Raw genomic sequence first — 14,226 nt, forward strand, 5'->3', positions numbered from 1 at the left:
TAGGACCTGATAATCAGGAAAGTCCAGTTCAGCCTATGATTACTTGTATTCCAATTAATTTATGGGGCCGAGCTGAGACTTGTTACAACAGTGGCATGCAGAGATTACTATTCCAGTCTCCCTATACAGCCCCACGAGTCAAAAAATCATGACTAAAATGAGATATCTCCCTGGCAAAGGACTAGGGAAAAATGGAGAAGGCATTAAAGTCCCAATTGAGACTGAGGAAAATCCAGAAAAAGGAATAGGGTATCCTTTTTAGGAGTGGCCACTGCAGAGCCTCCAAAACCCATTCCATTAACTTGGAAAACAGAAAAGCCTGTATGGGTAAATCAGTGGCCACTACCAAAACAAAAGTTGGAGGCTTTACACTTATTGGCAAAGGAACAATTAGAAAAGGGACATATTGAGCCTTCATTTTCGCCTTGGAATTCTCCTGTGTTTGTAATTCAGAAAAAATCCAGCAGATGGCGCATGCTAACTGACTTAAGAGCCGTTAATGCGTGAATTCAACCCATGGGGCCTCTCCAACCCGGGCTGCCCTCTCCGGCCATGATTCCCAAAGATTGGCCTTTAATTATAATTGAGCTAAAGGATTGCTTTTTTACCATTTCTCTGGCAAAACAGGATTTTGAAAAATTTGCTTTTACTGTACCAGCCATAAATAATAAAGAACCAGCCACCAGATTTCAGTGGAAAGTCTCGCCTCAGGAAATGCTTAATAGTCCAACTATTTGTCAGACTTCTGTAGCTCAAGTTCTTCCACCAGTTAGAGACAAGTTTTCAGACTTACATCATTCATTATGTTGATGATATTGTAGAAATGAGGGACAAATTAATTGACTGTTACACATTTCTGCAGATGGAGGTTGTAAATGCAGGCCTGACAATAGCGTCTGATAAGATTCAGACTTCCACTCCTTTTCATTATTTGGGAATGCAGGTAGAGGAAAGAAAGATTAAACCACAAAAAATAGAAATAAAAAAAGACACATTAAGAACCTTGAATGACTTTCAAAAATTGCTAGGAGATATTAATTGGATTCGGCCAACTCTAGGCATCCCTACTTATGCCATGTCAAATTTGTTCTCTATCTTGAGAAGGGATCCGGACTCGAATAGTAAAAGAACATTAACTCCAGAGGCAACCAAAGAAACAGAATTAGTTGAAGAAAAAATTCGGTCAGCACAAGTAAATAGAATAGATCACTTAGCCCCACTCCAACTTTTGATTTTTGCTACTGTATATTCTCCAATAGGCATTATTGTTCAAAATACAGATCTTGTGGAGTGGTCGTTCCTTCCTTACAGTACAATTAAGACTTTTACATTGTACTTGGATCAAATGGCTACATTAATTGGTCAGGCAAGACTACAAATAGTAAAATTGTGTGGAAGTGACCCAGATAAAATCATCGTTCCTTTCAACAAGGAACAGCTTAGACAAGCCTCTATCAATTCTGCTGCATGGCAGATTGGTCTTGCTGATTTTGTGGGAATTATTGATAATCATTACCCCAAAACAAAAATCTTCCAGTTTTTAAAATTGACTACTTGGATTTTACCTAAAATTACCACACATAAACCTTTAGAAAATGCTCTGACGGTGTTTACTGATGGTTCCAGCAATAGAAAAGTGGCTTACACTGGGCCAAAAGAAGGAGTCATTAAAACTCAATATCACTCAGCTCAAAGAGCAGAGTTGGTTGCTGTCATTTCAGCGTTACAATATTTTAATTAGCCTATTAACACTGTTTCAGATTCTGCATAGGTAGTACAGGCTACAAAGGATGTCGAGACAGCCCTAATCAAATCTAGTATGGATGATCAGTTAAATCAGCTGTTTAATTTGTTGCAACAAACTGTAAGAAAAAGAAATTTCCCATTTTATATTAGTCATGTTTGAGCACATACTAATTCACCAGGGCCTTTAACTAAGGCAAATGAACAAGCTGACTTGCTAGTATCATCTGCCTTCATGGAAGCACAAGAACTTCATGCCCTGACTCATGTAAATGCAACAGGACTAAAAAGTAAATTTGATATCACGTGGAAACAGGCAAAGACTATTGTACAACATTGCAGTGAGTGTCAAGTCCTACACCTGCCCACTCAGGAGGCAGGAGTTAATCCCAGAGGTCTATGTCCTAATGCGTTATGGCAAATGGATGTCACACATGTACCTTCATTTGGAAAATTGTCATTTGTTCATGTGACAGTTGATACTTATTCACATTTCATATGGGCAACCCCCCAGGCAGGAGAAAGTACTTCCCATGTTAAAAGACATTTATTATCTTGTTTTGCTGTCATGGGAGTTCCAGAAAAAATTAAAACAGATAATGGGCCAGGATACCGTAGCAAAACATTTCAAAAATTCTTAAATCAGTGGAAAATTACACACACAACAGAAATCCCTTATAATTCTCAAGGACAGGCCATAATTGGAAGAACTAATAGAACACTAAAAGCTCAATTGGTTAAACAAAAAAAGGAAAAAGAGAATAAGGAGTATAACACTCCCCAGATGCAACTTAATCTAGCACTCTATACTTTAAATGTTTTAAACGTTTATGGAAATCAGACCACTACTTCTGCAGAACGACATTTCACTGGTACAAAGAACAGCCCACATGAGGGAAAACTGAACTGGTGGAAAGACAACAAAAAGAAGACATGGGAAATAGGGAAGGTAATAACATGGGGGAGAGGTTTTGTTTGTTTTTCACCAGGAGAAAATCAGCTTCCTGTCTGGATACCCACTAGACATTTAAAGTTCTACAATGAACCCATCGGAGATGCAAAGAAAAGCGCCTCCGCAAAGACGGAAAACCCGCAATCAAGCATCATCGACTCTTCAGGTAAACAAAATGGTGGTATCAGAAGAACAGATGCAGTGGCCATCCACCAAGGAAGCAGAGCCACCGACCTGGGCCCAACTAAAGCTGACACAGTTAGTTGAAAAAAGCCTGAAGAGCACAAGGGTAACACAAATTCGAGAGAATATGCTGCTTGCAGCTTTGGTGGTTGTATCAACGGTGGTAAGTCTCCCTATGTCTGCAGGAGCAACTGCAGCTAATTATACTTACTGGGCCTATGTGCCTTTCATGCCCTTAATTCAGGCAGTCACTTGGATGGATAATTCTATTAAAGTATATGTTAACAATAGTGCATGGGTACCAGGCCCTACAGATGACCATGGCCCTGCCCGACCTAAAGAAGAAGAAATGATGATAAACATTTCCACTGGGTATCATTATTCTCCTATTTGCCTGGGGAAGGCACCAGGATGCTTAATGCCTACAACCCAAAATTGGTTGGTAGAAGCACCTACTGTCAGTACCATCAGTAAATTTACTTATCACATGGTAAGTGGAATGTCACTCGGGCCACAGATAAATAATTTACAGGACTCTTCTTATCAAAGATCATTAAAATTTAGGCCTAAGGGAAAACCTTGCCCCAAGGAAATTCCCAAAGAATCAAAAGACCCAGAAGTCTTAGTTTGGGGAGAATGTGTGGCTGACACTGTGGTGGTATTACAAAACAATGAATTTGGAACTGTTATAGACTGGGCCTCTCGAGGCCAATTATATTACAATTGTACGGGCCAGACTCACTCATGTTCACAGGCCCATCTGTCTGGCCCACTAATCCTGCCTATGATAGTGATTTAACTAAAAGACTGGACCAGGTTTATAGAAGGTTAAAATCACCCTATCCATGGAAATGGGGTGGAAAGGAAATTTCATCATGTCGACCAAAGTTAGTTAGTCCTGTTACTGGTCCTGAACATCCAGAATTATGGAAGTTTACTGTGGCCTTTACAAAAAATTGTAAGCCATATTATACTATTAACCTAAATTCCAATCTGACAATTCCTTTACAAAGTAGTGTAAAACCCCCTTATATGCTAGTTGTAGAAAACATAGTTATTAAACCAGATTCCCAAACTATAACCTGTACAAATTGTAGATTGTTTACTTGCATTGATTCAACTTTTGATTGATAGCACCGTATTCTGCTAGTGAGGGTAAGAGAGGGCGTGTGGATCCCTGTGTCCATCGACCGACCATGGGAAGCTTCCCCATTCGTCCATATTTTAACAGAAGTATTAAAAGGAGTTCTAACTAGATCCAAAAGACTCATTTTTACTTTCATTGCAGTGATTATGGGTCTTATTGCAGCTACTGCTGCGGCTGCTGGAATACTTTACATTCCTCTGTTTAAATTGCAGAATACGTAAATAATGGGCAAAAGAATTTCTCAAAATTGTGGAATTCTCAGACCCAAATAGATCAAAAATTGGCAAATCAAATTAATGATCTTAGACAAACTGTCATTTGGATGGGAGATAGGCTCATGAGCTTGGAATATCTTTTTCAGTTATAGTGTGACTGGAATACATCAGATTTTTGTATTACACCTCGAGCCTATAATGAATCTAAACATCACTGGGAAATGGTTAGACACCATCTACAAGGAAGAGAAGATAATCTTACTTTAGATATTTCAAAATTAAAAAAACAAATTTTTAAGGCATCAAAAGTCCAGTTAAATCTGGTGCCAGAAACTGAGGCAATGGTGAAAGCTGCTGATGGCCTCACAAATCTTAACCCCGCCACTTGGGTTAAAACCACTGGAAGTTCCACTATTGCAAATTTTGTATCAATCCTTGTATGTGTGTTCTCTCTGTTGTTAGTCTACAGGTGTATCCAGCAGCTCCAGAGAGACAACGACCAGCGAGAACCGGCCATGATGATGATGGCAGTTTTGTCAAAAAGAAAAGGGGGATATGTAGGGAAAAGAAAGAGAGATCAGACTGTTACTGTGTCTATGTAGAAAGGGAAGATATAAGTAAGAAATTTCATTTTGACATGTACCCTGAACAATTGCTTTGCCCTGAGATGCTGTTAATCTGTAACTTTGCCCCAGCCACTTTGCCCCAACCTCTTTGCCCCGACCTTGAGCTCACAAAAACATGTGTTGTATGGAATCAAGGTTTAAGGGATCTAGGGCTGTGCAGGATATGCTGTGTTAACAAAATGTTTACAAGCGGTATGCTTGGTAAAAGTCATCGCCATTCTCTAGTCTGGATAAACCGGAGGCACAATGCACTGTGGAAAGCCGCAGGGACCTCTGCCCTGGAAAGCCGGGTATTGTCCAAGGTTTCTCCCCATGTGAGAGTCTGAAATATGGCCTTATGGGATGAGAAAGACCTGACCGTCCCCCAGTCTGACACCTGTGAAGGGTCTGTGCTGAGGAGGATTAGTAAAAGAGGAAAGCTTCTTGCAGTTGAGGTAGAGGAAGGCCACTGTCTCCTGCCTGCCCCTGGAAACTAAATGTCTCGGTATAAAACCCGATTGTACATTTGCTCAATTCTGAGATGGGAGAAAAACCGCCCTGTGGCGGGAGGTGAGACATGTTGGCAGCAATGCTGCTCTGTTATCCTTTGCTCCACTGAGATGCTTGGGCGGAGAGAAACACAAATCTGGCCGACGTGCACATCCAGGCATAGTATCTCCCCTTGAACTTAATTATGACGCAGATTCTTTTGCTCACAGGTTTTCTTGCTGACCTTCTCCCTGTTATCACCCTGCTCTCCTGCCGCATTCCTCTTGCTGAGATAATGAAAATAATAATCAATAAAACCTGAGGGAACTCAGCGACCGGTGCCGGTGCAGGTCCTTGGTATGCTGAGTGCCGGTCTCCTGGGCCCACTGTTGTTTCTCTGAGTCTTATTTCTTTTCTCAGTTTCTCATCCCACCTGACGAGATATACCCACAGGTGTGGAGCGGCAGGCCGCCCCTTCAATTTTATCTTTATCAAAGTGGGGCATCTCCTAAGGCGTGTTTGTGAGAAACAAGACAGAAAAAACTCTCGTGGAGAGAAAAAACCTGCTCTTTTGAGTTTGGTGGTCCTTTGGGGCATGCTTTGTTGGGAGAACAGCAGAAAATATGCAGAGAACTCCAGGGAGTTCTTGGTGGTGATTTGTCACCTTCACCAGGCAAAGGGATGGCTGAGATGGCCTGGCCGCTAGGGAACTCCCAGACCCTCGAGGAGAGGTATGTCTTCTTATGACTGCAAGTAAGGGATTTACATGGGTTGGGAGAACCACTATTTTTTCCCCCAGCATAGAGATTACTTTTGTTATTTTTTAAAAAATTGATCTATATCTTGTTAGTATAACCCCAGCACTCTGGGAAGCTGAGGTGGGAGGATTGCTTAAGTCCAGGAATTGGAGACCAGCCTGGACAACATGGCGAAACCTGGTCTCTACTAAAAATACAAAAATTAGCCAGGTGTGGTGGCGCACACCTGTGATCCCAGCTGTGCAGGAGGCTGAGCCACGAGAATCTCAGAGCCCGGGAGTTTGACACTGCAGTGAGACAAGATTGTACCACTGCACTCCAGCCTGGGTAAGAGTGAGATACTGTCAAAAAAAAAAAAAAAAAAAAAAAAAAAAAAGAAAGAAAGAAAAGAAAAACAGCCAAAAAACCTGTAAGTCAGAATTTCTACAGGTTGGCTCTGTACCAGAATTGCCTCAGACAGTTTTTCAAATTGTGGGTTTCAATCCTCCTTCCCAGCTTGTCTGAACCAGGGCATTTAGGTTTGGACTCCATGCAGTATTGTTTTTTCTTCAATCTTTCTAGTTGATTGTGTCCAACCACAATTGTGAATGTGTTGCAGCATTCAGCTCTAATTTAGCTTTCTCTTGCTAAATATGTGTAAATATATGGATAATTCTGCAAAAGAACACTTTCCTCAGAATAAAACTTTAATCAGGCTGGGTGCAGTGGCTCACGCCTGTAATCCCAGCACTTTTGGAGGCCGAGGCGAGTGGATCAGGAGGTCAGAAGATTGAGACCAGCTTGGCTAACACGGTGAAACTCCCTCTCTACTAAAAATACAAAAAATTAGCCAGGCTTGATGGCACGCACTTGTAGTTCCAGCTACTTGGGAAGCTGAGGCAGGAGAATTGCTTGAACCTGGGAGGTGGAGATTGCAGTGAGCTGAGATCGTTCCACTGCACTCCAGCCTGGGCGACAGAGCTAGACTCTGTCTCGAAAAAAAAAAGACTTTAATCAATGGTGAAAACAAATGAGAAAATGTCTTGTGAGAAAAGTGCTTCATGAGGAATGCCTAAGCTAATCTCACATGAAACACGTCTCGATACTTCCACATACAAATGCAGGTAATAACGTTCACCCACCTCAGAGGAGAGTGTTGGCGTTGAGGCTTTATGATGTACTGCTTGTAAGATGCATTTAGACCCAAAGGTGGAAGCTGTACTGTAAAGCCTGCACTCATATTTCAAATGCTGAAATTCACCTTGTTATAATTCTCTTCCCTCTTCCCTTCCTTTTAAGCCTAACTCTAGCTCTTAGTTAACTTTTCTAAAAAAAATTATCTTGATGGAAAGCATATTCAATTTTACATAACTCCCTTCATTCCATATGTATGAGTGTCAGTTGAAAGGCTGAGATAAATTATTCCTTTCTTAAATAACTATGTAACAGCTGTCATGGTAGGTTATGTTTAATATAAAAATAATTGGTAGACTAGAACAGTGTCCAGCCTCGGCACTTTAATAGATACTTAATTATAATAATGACAAGAGCAACTAAGGACTATGACAGGATCCTGGAATTGTAGAACCGGTGTCTGCAAATGCAGGAGCTGGGGAATCAACTTGTTGCAAGTGAGTAAAATATGTTAAGTTTCCTGTAATTGTAGTTGAGCAGACTTAAAATTTTAGGTAAGCAATGGGGTTGAGAGTGAAGAGTTGAGTAGTTGTTTTATCTAGTTTTTTTTTTTTTTTTTTTTTTTTTTAGCATGTCTCTAGATTTTTATCTAAATGGGCTCATACAATACATACTGTTCTGTGTGGCTTCTCATGACATCCATGAATATCGTTGCCTATAGCAATAGTTGATTCCTAGTTATTGTCGAGTTGACTTCCATTGGATTCTGGCTGTCCCGGAGTGGATTTTCCACTCACCTGTGAGTGGATGGACACTTTGGGTGTCAAATCATATTTTCTGTAGTGAATTTTATAGCCATCGGTGGCATTCCTGTTTAAGACTAGTGATGCTAATTTCAGAAAGAGAAGAGAACAAAGTAGACATATCCAAGACCACAGAGGTAGATTGTTTTGTGGTAGAATTAGGAAGTCTACACAAGTAAGTGTGAAGACCCAAAGGCTTGTATTTTATTTTTAACTCTCTAAGAGGGTATTTGTTATAATATCTGAAGGGGATTGTGCATCTCACAGCATTGCAATGAATAAATGAATATTGTATTTTCTTCACTTTTTAAAAAATCCAAAGTTTACTTACATTGTATAATACAAAAATTTTGCCACTTTATAGAGCAGACTTTCTTACGTTACATTTACTTTCATATTGGGTATATTTCATTTTACTTTGTTTTTTATTGGTAGTGTCTTTCTGAGTAAAAAACAAATAATGAGTTGTTAAGAAGTATCTTATTCAGTGTAAGAACCTAATGGTTAGAAAAGAAAAAGAAAGGTTTATAGTTACTTATTTATAATTTTTCTATACTGCTGAGTAGTTTTCTTTCTACTTTATAGTAATAACATTCCAAGAATTATTTAATATCAGACCATTTGGGGGAAGTTTGGGAATATGTGTAAATTTCTTTAGAAATCTTTAAAAATTACTTCTATGTGTAGGTGAGAAATCACATAAGAAAGCAGTGATCTAGTAATAAGTTTCTTCCAGCAGTGAATGAGTAAAATAAAACACATAAGGCACTGCTAAGTTTTAATTATTAAACTATTTCAATTTAAAAAATAAAATACTATCAGCTAAGGATAGCATAGCTTATATTCCAAATCAATAACTCTTTGAATGAAAAAGCCAGAATTTTGACTCATTAATATACAATGCAGCATTTGGTGTCATCCAAGAAGACACTTTTTATAACTTTCCCCTATTCTAGTTGCAAGTAATATTTGGTGTCTTTATTCTTTTCTTTGAGAGAGGGTCTCACTCTGTCGTCTAGACTGGAGTGCACCAGTGTGACTGTAGCTTTCTGTAGCCTCGAACTCTGGGGCGCAAATGATCTTCTTGCCTCAGCCTCCCAAGCAGCTGAGACTACAGGTGCACACCACCAGGCCTGGCTATTTTTATTTTATTTTGTTCTATTTTTTAGTAGACACAAGGTCTCCCTATGTTGCTTAGGCTGATCTCAAGCTCCTGGGCTCAAACAATCCTCCTGCCTAGGCCTTCCAAAGTGCTGAGAATACAGGTGTGAGCCACCATGCTGGCCCTCTTATTCTAGTTTTATCATGACTAGTTCTAGTTTATAAATTCCCATTATTTTAACTTTGTTTCACTGTGAGGAGGAGGTCATTCTGCCCCCTTGGCCATGTCTGGGGACATTTTTGTTGTCACATTGGTGGGGCATGGGTGGTCCTGGAACCTGGTGAATGAAGCCCAGGGACCCTGCTCAACACCCTTCAGTGCCCAGGACGGCCTGCGTCCTCCAGAAAAAAAAATAAGCTCTTTTCTTCCATTCCCTATACCCCTGAAAAACACACAGTCCTACACGGAACCCACAGTGAATTTTCACCAAGCACGTGGCCACCAAGTCATCCAGCTCCAAATGTCAGCTGGACCAAGATGGAAAAAGCCTGGTCCAGTGCATTTTACCCAGCTCTTCAAAGCCCCTCTCACCCCTGTGTGTCCCCCGTCCGTGTGGAGCTTTACTTCTGTAGAGATCCTCAGGAATCGCCTCTGCTCTTGCTGCCTTTACAGACTCCCTCTCTAGGTTTCTGTTCTGAGTCAAGAAAGGAAGAAGAAATTCCAATGAAAAGTGTGATAAATTACATTTCTCCACGTTAAAGTATCAACTGCTGAATCCTTCTGAATTTTGCCTGGGTTGTAATTATGTCTTAGACTTTCTTGTCTAAACTCTTATCATCAAGATGACTTGGTGAAAATTCACTGTAGGTTTCATTCAGGACAGCACATTTTGCAGGTGTGTAGAGAATGGAAGAAAAGAGCTTATTTTTTTTATCTGGAGAACACAGACACTTTAAAGAGTAGCTTCAGTGCCTATAATATTTTTGTTAATGAATGTTAATAGAGTATTTTAATGAATGCAGAGGCTGCTTTGGATTTTATTAGTTGACCTTAAACAGCACTTTGCTCATGTAGCCCGATTTACCTACATAGACTCAGGACTAGTGATGTTAACACCATCCTTCGTCATTGGGAACGGAAAGGTTCAGAGGGTGGTGTCTGGGTAGCATTGCGATTTCCTGAGATGAATGCTCTCATAAAAGTAATTATTGTTTTGGTTTCACCTGCGGTTGGGAAATGCCTTGTAGAATTATACAGTTCTACCATCAAAGTGACCTAGGAAACCAAAATGACTGAGGGCATCTCTCTTGTTATTTTAATTTTTAAAATTTTAAATCTTAGGCTGGATGTGGTGGCTCATGCCTGTAATCCCAGCACTCTGGGAGGCAGAGGTGGGTGGATCATCTGAGATCAGCAGTTCTAGACCATCCTGGCCAACATGGTGCAAACGTGTCTCTACTAAAAATACAAAAATTAGCCAGGCGTGGTGGCGTATGCCTGTAGTCCCAGCTACTCAGGAGTCTGAGGCAGGAGAACCGCTTGAACCTGGGAGGTGGAGGTTGCAGTGAGCTGAGATTGCGCCACTGCACTCCAGCCTGAGTGAAAGAGTGAGGTGCCATCTCAAAAAAAAAATTAAAATTACATCTTAATTGATAAATCATATTTATACATATTTTTGGGGTACATGTGATATTTTTATACCTGTGTACAATGTGTAATAATCCAATCAGAGAAATCAGGATATTTATCACCTCATTTATCTTTTCTTTGTATTGGAAACATTACAATTCTTTCTTCTAGCTATTTTGAAATACGCAGTAAATCATCTAATCTCCCTATTTTATTTTTTGTTTTTATTTTATTTAGTAATTTATTATTATTATTATTTTTTCATAATAGAGATGGGGTTTCACCATGTTGCCCAGGCTGGTCTCGAACTGCTGAGCTCAAGCTATCCTCCCACCTTGGCCTCCCAAAGGACTGGGATTATAGGTGTTAGCCACCATGCCCGGCATATTTTTGTTTTAATAAAATACAGACAAGGTTTCACTATGTTGCCTAGGCTGGTCCTGAACTCCTGAGCTCAAGTGATCCTCCCACCTTGACCTCCCAAAGTGCTGGGATTATAGGTGTTAGCTACCATGCCTGGCCTATTTTTAGTTTAATAAAATAAATAGAGACAAGGTCTCACTAAGTTGCCCAGGCTGGTCCTGAACTCCTGAGTTCAAGAGACCCTCCCACCTCGGCCTCCCTAAGTGCTAGGATTACAAGCGTGAACCACCACACCTGGCCCCAGTGGCCCCAGTCTCCCTATTTTAAAGGAAACAGCATTCCAGATTCAGTACGAAGACTTGCAAAAGTCACATAGTGAATTAATGTGAAATAGGCATCATCTCTGTTTTTTTTTTTTAAGTTAAATTTTAAACAACTGTTCTAGGTAAAGTTCATCTTGGCCAAAACCTGTCTTCACCACTGCGGCTCCTGACTTTACCTGGCGGCCACAATTCCTACGAGTCTTTTCCTTCCAGACATCTGCCCCACTTTTATAAACACTCACGAAAAGGGAAATCTTGATGTGTGCATGTGTTAAATAAAAGGTATCATAATGTATATTTCAGAAAACTTATTTAAATGAACAAAATCCTGTACTATGTATCTTGGGAATCTACTGCTCTTACTAGACGTAGAACTGTCTCACTCTTGATCTGATGCATGGAATCTCATAGTAAAAATATAGACCAATGTATTTAGCCAATCTACTTCACAGAGTGGAGATTTCAGTTGGTTTCAATGTGACTCTACTTAAAGACAATGTTGGATTAAACATCCTTCCTGCATCCTGGCTCCCTGGACTGAGTGTGGGGCTAGAAGCACAAGTGCTTTGCTAAACTTTAGGCTCACTTTTAAATCTTGATATTTAGTGGCAACTGAGGAACACCAATACTTTCAGCAGGACTATGAAGGTAATGTTCTGTGAATTCTTCTTATAACATATATTACCACACTTTAAAAGTTTTTGGTGTTTTGATAGTGAGACATTCTCATTATCCTTAAAATTTACTTTTCCTAGTTGATGGGAAAGTTAAAAATATTTTATGTGCCTATTGATAATTTGTAATTTTTGGGGTCTCTTTTCTAATTTATTTATAGAAAATATGGCCAGGTGGAGTGGCTCATGCCTGTAATCCTAGTGCTTCTGTTCTTGGACCAAACCAAGGGTTTGGCTGCTATTTCTTGCGGCCCAATAACGAGATGCAGATGAACTAGGAGAGAAGGGAGTTTTTATTTCTGTAACCAGGTACAGGGAGAAGGCCTAGAAATTATTGCCAGACCAACTCAAAGTTACAAAGTTTTCTAGAGCTTATATACCTTCTAAGCAACGTGTCTGTGGGTAAGCGTGAATTCATCTAAAGACGTAAGTGACTGGCTTCTTCTCATCTGTAACTAAGGTCTGAGTCCTGAAGAGCTTCCTCTGGAGCCTCGGTGAATTTATTGAATCTCAATGGGTCCAGGTGCTGGGGTGATGACCCTTATCTTGTCTCTCGCTAAATCATGGAGGTTTGAGGAGTTCTTTGAGATCCTCTATAAACTTGTTTGTGGAGGTCTGGGGAGTTTCTTCAGACCCCCAATAAAACTTGTTTAATCCTAAACGGGTCCTGTTAAGAATGCCTTCGTTATCTTGTCCTGCTTCAAGGCCCAGGAGAGGCCCGGGCAAAACTGTTGGTGGGCTTTTGTGACATTCTGACTTTTGTATAAGGGCGCTGGCTCTCTCAGCTTTAAATATTTAACTTCACCACTCGGTCAGTGCTGAAACAGATGTCATGGAGGCCTGCGTTAGTGAGACCTGGCCTGCCACAATTTAAGAAGGTCGAGGTGGGAGGATCACTTAAGGCCTTAAGGAGTTTAAGACCAGCCTGCAAAACATAGTGAGATCCTATCTCAACACATAGTAAAACATTGGCCAGGCATGGCGCACGCTTCTAGCCCCAGCTACTCAGGAGGCTAAGGCAGAAAAACTGCTTCAGCCTACAGCTCACTGTGCTCCAGCCTAGGTGACAGAGCAAGACCCTGTCTCAAAAAAAAAAAAAAAAAAAAAAAAAAAGGAAAATGTTACAGATATTTTTTCCTTCCCTGTAACTCCTTTTTGCTTTGTTGATGGTCTGTAAAACTGTTTTCAGTTATTTATATTAGTTTCTTGCGGCTGCTGTAACAAAATACTGCAAACTGGGTGACTTAAAATGACAGTTATTCTCTCCTGGTACTGGAGACCAGAAGTCTGAGATCCAGGTGTGGGCAGGGCTGGTTCCTCCTGAGGCCTCTCTCCTTGGCTTGGAGACGCTGTCTTCTCCCTGTGTCCTCACATGGCCGTCGCTGTGTGTGTCTGTGTCCTCATCTTCTCCCTTTATAAGGACACCAGTCAGATTGGATTAGGGCCAGCCCTAGTGACCTCATTTTACCTTAATTATCATTTTAAAGGCCCTGTCTTTAAATACAGTCCCATCCTGGGGGACTAGGAGCTAGGATTTCAACATATGACTTTTTGGCAGACACAGTTCAGCCTATAAGTGATTCCACTCCCTTATTTAATCAGAGGAATTTAAATATAGCTACTTTAAAGTCCTATCCTGGCCGGGCACAGTAGCTCACACCTGTAATCCCATCACTTTGGGAGGCCAAGGCAGGCAGATGACTTGGGTTCAGGAGTTCTAGATCAGCCTGGGCTACATGGTAAGACCCCATCTCTATAAAAAATACAAAAATTAGCCTAGTGTGGTGGCTTGTGTCGGTGGTTCTAGCGACTCAGGAAGCTGAGGCAGGAGGATGACTTGAGCCCAAGAGGTGGAGGTTGCAGTGAGCCAAGATCCCATCCCTTCACTCCAGCCTGGGTGACAGAGTGAGACCCCGTGACAAAAGAAAGAAAAAGAAAGGCAAGAAGGCAGGAAGGAAGGGAGCGAGAGGAGAGAGAAAAGGAAAGAAAGAAAGAAAGAAAGAAAGAAAGAAAGAAAGAAAGAAAGAAAGGAAAGAAAGGAAGAAAGAGTCCACTGCACTCCAGCATGGGAGAGAGAGCCAGACTCTGTCTCAAGAAAAAAAAAAACACACACACACACACGCACAC

The 14,226-nt window shown here is 40.8% G+C and overlaps 1 pseudogene; it reads left to right on the plus strand.

Annotated features, from left to right (window-relative positions):
• The first annotated feature begins 2,783 nt into the window (after positions 1-2,783).
• On the plus strand, positions 2,784-6,722 carry LOC144338817 (endogenous retrovirus group K member 6 Env polyprotein-like; annotated as a pseudogene).
• The last annotated feature ends 7,504 nt before the right edge of the window (positions 6,723-14,226 follow it).

The sequence above is a fragment of the Macaca mulatta genome, chromosome X (assembly GCF_049350105.2).
Source record: "Macaca mulatta isolate MMU2019108-1 chromosome X, T2T-MMU8v2.0, whole genome shotgun sequence".
NCBI lineage: Eukaryota > Metazoa > Chordata > Mammalia > Primates > Cercopithecidae > Macaca > Macaca mulatta.